This window comes from Piliocolobus tephrosceles, chromosome 7 (assembly GCF_002776525.5).
Source record: "Piliocolobus tephrosceles isolate RC106 chromosome 7, ASM277652v3, whole genome shotgun sequence".
Taxonomy (NCBI): Eukaryota; Metazoa; Chordata; class Mammalia; order Primates; family Cercopithecidae; genus Piliocolobus; species Piliocolobus tephrosceles.
The window spans coordinates 146,242,698-146,251,474 of NC_045440.1; positions in this window are offsets into that span (position 1 = coordinate 146,242,698).

Consider the following 8,777-nt stretch of genomic DNA (forward strand, 5'->3'; position numbering starts at 1 on the left):
AATGTGAGTGTATGAGTGTGTTAGTATAATGTGAGTGTATGAATGTGTGTGTATGAGTGTGTTAGTATAGTGTGAGTGTATGAGTGTGCAAGTGTGAGTGTGTGTGTATGAGTGTGTGTGAGCGTGTGAGTGGGAAAGTGTGTCAGAGTGTATGAGTGTGTGTAAGTGTGAGACTGAGTGTGTGAATGACTGAGTGTATGAGTGTGTGTATGAGTGTATGTGTTAGTATAGTGTGTGTATGAGTGTGAGTGTGCAAGTGTGAGTGTGAGGATGCGAGTGAGTGCATGTATATGAGTGTGGATGTGAGTGAATGTGTGTGTATAAGTGTGACAGGGAGTGTAAGAATGTGTGTGTTAGTATAGCATGAGTGTGAGTTGATTGCATGTGTATGAGTGTTTATGGGCGTGAATGTGAGTGTGAAAGTGTGTCAGTGAGTGTATGAGTGTGTATAAGTGTGAGAATGTGAGAGTGAGACCGAATGTACGTGTGTGACAGTGTGTGACTAAGTGTGAGAGCATGTGAGTGTGTGTGTGTATAAATGTGAGAAACAGTGTGAGTGTGAGAGAGTGTATGAGTGTGTGCGACAGAGTGTGTGAGTGTATGAGTCTGAGTGTATGTGTGGTGGGACCCGCATTAGCATAAATCATCACAGTCTGATGACGCCAGTGGGGTGACAGTTTGCAGTCTGGCTGTGCCGGGGCCATCCGTCCCTTCCTGGAGTAGGCCAGGTGGACTGGGCTGCATTTTGAAGTACTAGAGTGGAGAGGTGGAATCTTGAGAGTAGAGAACTAGCTTGTGTAGACGATGCACCAGGGCGTAGTGAATCCTGGAAACTCAGTATGGTCATCAGCTGGATTTTACCCCGTGCACACCACAGTTCTCAAACTGTCATCTATATTCTTGGGAGTCTGTGAAAGCTGTTTTTCCTTCAGCAGAAGGCTCTGAGAAATGCTCAACTCAATGATTTCTCAAAAGGCCTTTTAGGAGCCAAGATTCTGCAGCCCCCACAGGGTGGGTGTATGGGAGAGGGGACATCCTTCTGGGCTCTTAGGCAAGGCTCTGAGGGAAGAGCTGAGGGCAGGGGCTGCCCTGGACCGGGCTGGAGGTGGGCGTTGGAATGAACCCTGGCCGCCCACTGCCAGCTGCCCTACTGCCAGCTGCCCTGGATTCCTCTGCCTGAGGGAAGGCTTGGGCCATTCCTCTTTAAGCTAATCAGGCATTTTACAAGCTGAGTCCGAGTCTTTTATAAGCTGGGTGTTCTCCAAATACAGCCCAGACTTTCTCTCAGGGCCGTAATTAATGGGGCCTCCCCAGCTTGGCATTAGACTCAACTCCCTAGGGTGGCTGAGAGGGGACTCAGGGATGAGCAGGGCAGGTGAAGGAACAAGGGCAGGGGTGAGGTCCTGCAGGAGCGATATCCCAGCAAGGAACCCGCCGGCCCAGAGAAGCTCGATCCCACCTCCAGGGAGGGACCTGGGACCCCACTGAGAAGCCCCAGACCTCTGAGTGAACCGGTGGATGAATCCTGCTCCTGCTCCCTCCCTCTGAAAGCCCTTCCCTCCCTCCAGCCCTCCCTCCTTCCCTCCCTTCACCCCTCTCTCCTTCCCTCCCTCCACCCCTCCCTCTTTCCCACCCTCCAGTTTTCTCTGACCTCCTTCCTCCTTCCCTTCCTCCACCCTCTCCCTATTTCCCTCCCTTCACCCCTCCAACCTCCCATTTTTCTTTCCCTCCCTTCCCCTCCCTCCATCCCTCCCTTTTTCCCTCCTTCCATCCTTCCCTTTCTCTCAGCCTTGCCTCTCTCTAGCCAGTGCTGGGGGCAGGGGCTGGAGGGGCATTAGACCCAAGCCCTAGAATTGCAGTGGGCAAATGCCAGCCATGCTGAGTCTCTAGAGATTCTCAGGACCTTGTTCTCTTCGCACCCAGTTTGGTAGCTGGAAACCTGCATTCACCTCGTGGCAGCCTCTAGCCAATGGGTGGAGGGCATCCCTGTCCTGGCCTCACAGTGAGGAAGCACTTAATCACAGCTCAAGGCCCACTCGGGCCACTGCTCCTCCACCTGATGCCAGCTGAGCCCCACAACACCCCCTTGAGACCGCCCAGGGCCCCTTACACCCTCTGGGGCCCTCCAGTCCCTGGCCCAGAATGGGTGAGGCCCAAGTGGTACCCTAGTGGCATGAGCTTGTCCGAGTAGAGGAGGATCCTGGGAGTGTAGCCAGTGCCACCTCCCTGCCCAATTCACACAGGGAAAACTGGGTCCAGGTGCCGGTGGAGGGGTCAGGATTTCAGCTAAGACCCCTCGGCCGGCAGCCAGCACAGGAAAGGAGCCGTGCTGGGGACTGGGATGCTGGCATGGGGCTCCCATGCCCATGTGCCCCAGGGGGGCCCCTGTGCCAGGGGAATGTAGGGTCACTCTCGGGAGTTCATGGCCTGGGCTCAAACCAGAGAGAGGACACAATGAATCCCAGTTCCTTCCGCAGGGAGAGACGGGGGCATCTTGAAAGGTATCTACAGCCACCAGACCCGGTTCAGGTCTCAGCCCACTCATGCCTATGCTGTGGGGTGTTGGACCAGCCCCCCAGTCTCTCCAAGCCTGCAATTGGTTGTCTGAAGAAAAAGATTGACAGCAATGCTGACCAGCACCGAAGGCTGCTCTGGGGTGAGCTCAGCAGTGGATGGGGAGGCCCAAACCCAGTCAGCAACCAGCAGTGCCCACCTAGCACCTGTATCTTGACTCCTGACATCCTCCTCCACTCACAGGAACAAGCACTACCTGGAGAAAGGGCTGATTCTAGGGGTGGGATGGGGAACACAATATGAGCCTGAAGTATTTTTTTTTCTTTCTGTTTTTTTTTTTTTTTTTTTTTTTTTTTGAGGCAGAGTCTCGCTCTGTCGCCCAGGCTGGAGTGCAGTAGAACGATCTCAGCTCAGTACAAGCTCCGCCTCCCGGGTTCACGCCATTCTCCTGCCTCAGCCTCCTGAGTAGCTGGGACTACAGGTGCCTACCATCACACCTGGCTAATTTTTTTGTATTTTTAGTAGAGACGGGGTTTCACTGTGTTAACCAGGATGGTCTTAATCTCCTGACCTCGTGATCCGCCCACCTCGGCCTCCCAAAGTGCTGGGATTACAGGTGTGAGTCACCGTGCCTGGCCTAAGTACCTTTAAAAACAAAACAAAACCAAAACCAAAACTAAACCTCTTTATTGAGATATAATTCATGTCATGAAATTCACCCATTTAAAGTGAACGGTTCAGTGGTTTTAGTACTGCATAGTTGCAGGGTTGTGCAACCATCACCACGATCTAATTTTGGGATGTTTTTACTCCAAAAAGAAACACGTGCCCATCAGCAGTCAGTGCCAGCTTCCCTGCTCCCAGCCCCGATAACCCCTGCTCCAATTTCTCTCCACGTGAATTTGTCTGTTCTGCACTTTTCATGCAAAGGGGATCATACATTACGTGGTCTCTGTGTCTGTCTTCTCTCCCTGAGCACCAAGTTCTCAAGGCTCACCTTGTTGTCGCCTGTGTCAGTGCTTGATTCCACAGAATGTACTCCATGTGGATAGAGGACGTTTGTCAACCAGTTCATCAGTTGAAGGACATTCAGGTTGTGGAAGACCACGTGGGGCCAGAAAAGAAGAAAATCCTAAAAAATAAGACCCCAGACGGTGCGGATTGTGAAAGGAATAGACGACGCAGATGAAAACTCTTCCAATGGCCAGAGCTGGAACAATTTGAGCAGCAAAATAAATAACAGTATTGGATTATAATCCTGTGCATAACATAAATGTTTACAAGCTCATAATGATATCAATAAAGGATTGAAGAAAGAAAGATATTGGAGAGAAAAGACCCATCTTCTGCATAAGAATTCCAAATAATTTACATAGATACTTTGCTTGAAAAGGTGGAGCTTAAATCACCACCCCTCAGATATGGCTGCACTTGGTGACTTCCTTCCAACCATGACAGCATGGAAATGGGGTGGGGGATGTATGAGTTTGTTTTCACGCTGCTAGAAAGGCATACCAGAGACTGCCAAATTTACAAAAGAAAGAAGTTTAATGGACTTACAATTCCACATGGCTGGGAAGGGCTCACAATCAAGGTGGAAGGCAAGGAGGAGCAAGTCAGGTCTTACATGGATGGCAGCAGGTGAAGAGAGAGACCTTGTGCAGGGAAACTCCCATTTTTAAAACCACCAGATTTCATGAGACTTAATTCACTATCATGAGAGCAGCACAGGAAAGACCTGCCCCCATGATTCAATCACCTCCCACCAGGCCCCTCCCACAACACATGGGAATTCAAGATGAGATTTGGGCGGGGACACAGTCAAACCATATCAGGGAAGAAACATTACCAGGAGAGAAACCTGGCAGATACAACACCATGGAAGTAGTCAAGGTCACCATCAACAGTGGTGAATCCCAATGTCAGTGCGCACCCTTGATGTGGTGACAGAAACAGTGATTTATTTCTGCTTCAGTCTTCTCAAAATGACCATCCCAGTCTAACCACGAGGAAAACACCAGGAAAATTGATAGACACTCCATAAAATAGTCAACCAGTACCTCTGAAAACTGTCAAGGTCACAAAAAACAAGGCAAGTCTGAGAAACTGTCACCGCCCAGAGGAGCCTCAGGAAACATGATAAGTATGTGTCACACAGGCTCTTGGAGTGTGTAATGGATGAGAAAAAGACAGTAGGGGAGAATGAAGCCAATCTGAATTAAGTGTGGATTCAGCTCATAATAATGGGTCAATATTGGTTCGTTAATTGTGACAAATGGACCACAGGAATATAAGATGTTGAAATAGGGATTTCACAACGTGCAAAAATCATAAGCATTCCTATACACAAATAACAGACAAACAGAGAGCCAAATCATAAGCGAACTCCCATTCACAATTGCTTCAAAGAGAATAAAATACCTAGGAATCCAACTTACAAGGGATGTGAAGGACCTCTTCAAGGAGAACTGCAAACCAATGCTCAACAAAATAAAAGAGGACACAAACAAATGGAAGAACATTCCATGCTCATGGATAGGAAGAATCAATATTGTGAAAATGGCCATACTGCCCAAGGTAATTTATAGATTCAATGCCATCCCCATCAAGCTACCAATGACTTTCTTCACAGAATTGAAAAAAACTACTTTAAAGTTCATATGGAACCAAAAAAGAGCCTGCATTGCCAAGACAATCCTAAACCAAAAGAACCAAGCTGGAGGCATCACGCTACCTGACTTCAAACTATACTACAAGCCTACAGTAACCAAAACAGCATGATACTGGTTCCAAAACAGAGATATAGACCAATGGAATAGAACAGAGCCCTCAGAAATAACATCACACATCTACAACCATCTGATCTTTGACAAACCTGACAAAAACAAGAAATGGGGAAAGGATTCCCTATTTAATAAATGGTGCTGGGGAAACTGGAAACTGGCTAGCCATATGTAGAAAGCTGAAACTGGAACCCTTCCTTACCCCTTATACAAAAATTAATTCAAGATGGATGAAAGACTTAAATGTTAGACCTAAAACTGTAAAAGCCCTAGAAGAAAACCTAGGCAATGCCATTCAGGACATAGGCATGGGCAAAGACTTCATGACTAAAACACCAAAAGCAATGACAACAAAAGCCAAAATAGACAAATGGAATCTAATTAAACTAAAGAGTTTCTGCATAGCAAAAGAAACTACCATCAGAGTGAACAGGCAACCTACAGAATGGGAGAAAATTTTTACAATCTACCCAGCTGACAAAGGGCTAGTATTCAGAATCTACAAAGAACTTAAACAAATTTACAAGAAAAAAATCAAACAACCCCATCAAAAAGTGGGCAAAGGATATGAACAGACACTTCTCAAAAGAGGACATTTATGCAGCCAACAGACACATGAAAAAATGCTCGACATCACTGGCCATCAGAGAAATGCAAATCAAAACCACTGTGAGATACCATCTCACACCAGTTAGAATGGTGATCATTAAAAAGTCAGGAAACAACAGGTGCTAGAGAGGATGTGGAGAAATAGGAACACTTTTACACTGTTGGTGGGACTGTAAACTAGTTCAACCATTGTGGAAGACAGTGTGGCAATTCCTCAAGGATCTAGAACTAGAAATACCATTTGGCCCAGCCATCCTGTTACTGGACATATACCCAAAGGATTATAAATCATGCTGCTATCAAGACACATGCACACGTATGTTTATTGCAGCACTATTCACAATAGCAAAGACTTGGAACCAACTCAAATGTCCATCAATGATAGACTGGATTAAGAAAATGTGGCACATATACACCATGGAATACTATGCAGCCATAAAAAAGGATGAGTTCATGTCCTTTGTAGGGACATGGATGAAGCTGGAAACTATCATTCTGAGCAAGCTATTGCAAAGACAGAAAACCAAACACCGCATGTTCTCACCCATAGGTGGGAATTGAACAATGAGAGCACTTGGACACAGGGTGGGGAACATTACACACCCGGGCCTGTAGTGGGGTGGGGGGAGGGAGGAGGGATAGCACTAGGAGACATACCTAATGTAAATGATGAATTAATGGGTGCAGCACACCAACATGGCACATGTATACATATGTAACAAATGTGCACGTTGTGCACATGTAGAACTTAAAGTATAATAATTAAAAAAAAAAAAAAAAGAAAAGCTAGGAAAGACAGTCTTGCATTATCTACATCACCCCTGCCCCAGCCCCAGGCAGCACAGCATAGAGAAAGAATCTGTGGACTTGGGAAAGAGAGAGCAAAATGAGTGTGCAACGTTGCATCGGAGCTCAGCACTGCCCTGTCACAGTGGAACACAGCACGGGACAGAATTCTGCCAGTGCCCATGGAAGGAGCATTGAGGACAGTGCTGGGCCGGAGGGGAATCCTCCGCCCCAGCAAGAGGAAACTGAGTCCCAACCAGCCTCACCATTGGCTGACTAGTGTGGCTTGGGGCTCAGAATAAATTTAGGTAGCAGTCAGGACACATGGACTGTAGTCCTTGGGTAAGCCCTTGTGCCATACTGGTCTTGTAGGTTGTGATAGTTAATATTGAAAGTCAATTTGGTTGGATTGAAGGATGTAAAGTATTGACCCCGCGTGGTCTGTGAGGGTGTTGCCAAAGGAGATTAACGTTTGAGTCAATGGACTGGGAAAGGCAGACCCGTCCTCAATCTGAATGGGCACCATCTAATCAACTGCCAGCAAGGTCAGAATAAAAGCAGGCAGAAGAACATGGAAGGACTAGACTGGCTGAGTCTTCCTCTGTCGTTCTCCCGTGCTGGATGCTTCCTGCCCTCAAACATCCGACCCCAAGTTCTTCATCTTTTGGACTCTTGGACCTACACCAGGGATTTGCCAGGGGCTCTCAGACTGAAGGCTGCACTATCGGCTTTCCTACTTTTGAGGTTTTGGGATTCAGACTGGCTTCCTGGCTCCTCGGTTTGCAGACGGCTTAATTGTGGGACTTTACCTTGTGATTGTGTCAATCAATTCTCCGAACAGACTCCCTTTTATATATACAGCTATCCTATTAGTTCTGTCCCTCCAGAGAACCCTGACTAATACAGAGGTGTAGACTACAGGTGTGACACCAGCTGTGGTGGCCAAGGGTGTGCCTGTGTCACTCACCCCCCAATTCCAGGCAGTGCAGCTCAGGGACTCGCTCCACGTGGAGAAAGAAGGAAGAATACAGAGGGCTTTGTCATGTAACTTGGGTGTCGGCTCAGCCACACTACAATAAAGCACCTGGGAGACTCCTGAACCTCCGGATTCCATGCCTTTGTTTCTGGACAGTGTTTCTAGACCCACCCTGGACCAGCAGGGACTCCACTGTCCTGACGGGACAAACCCCATTCTGATGAATAAAATGTCTTTGGCCTGGAATAAACTTCAGCAACAGCCAGGCAGTAGTGACTACAGGCGTGGGGTGAGCCCCAGTCCTGTGCTGGGCTGCAAGGCTTTACATGTGACCCTGTGCAGTGCCAGCTGTCATGGCCATTAGAGTGACCACCTTATCCCTCCCCCAACTCCAGGCAGCCTGGTGCAGAGACTTCCTCTGCCAGAAAGAGAAGGAAGAGAGAGAGACTTTTTACCTGGTAACCCGGGGAATTCTCCTTTATTTCCCCCAAATCTACCAAAGTTTTGTATCTAGGAGTCTGTAAGAGTTGCAGCATTCCAGGGTTTAGGGCACTCAAAAAAAAAAAGAAAGAAGGTAAAAGAAAGAAAGAAAGAAAGGAAGGAAGGAAGGAAGGAAGGAAGGAAGGAAGGAAGGAAGGAAGGAAGGAAGGAAAAAGAAAAGAAAAGAAAAGAGAAAGAAAGAGAGATTTCGGTTGGATGAGGTAGCTCATGTCCATTATCCCAGCACTTTGGGTGGCTGAGGTGGGAAGATTACTTGAGCCCAGGAGTTTGAGACAAGCCTGGGCAACATAGTGAGATCCCATCTCTACAAAAAAAAAAAAAAAAAAAATAAACCAGGCATGGGGATGCATGCCTTTGGCAACTTTTCTGTAAATCTAAAACAATTATAAAAGTAGTAAGTTTCTATCAAAAATGTGGCAATGCCTGTAGAAGTGAGGGGCTCGATGGTGGGGTTTGTGTGGCTGGCAGAGCTCTTCAGGGCAATCGCCACGCTTCCTAGGCCACATGGGCTGGTCTTGCTTACAGCAGCTGTTGTCCTGGTCCCCAGAAGACCATGTCTTGGGTCTTGTTTTGCCATGCAGGCAATACCATTCTGTCTTTGGTAGCTT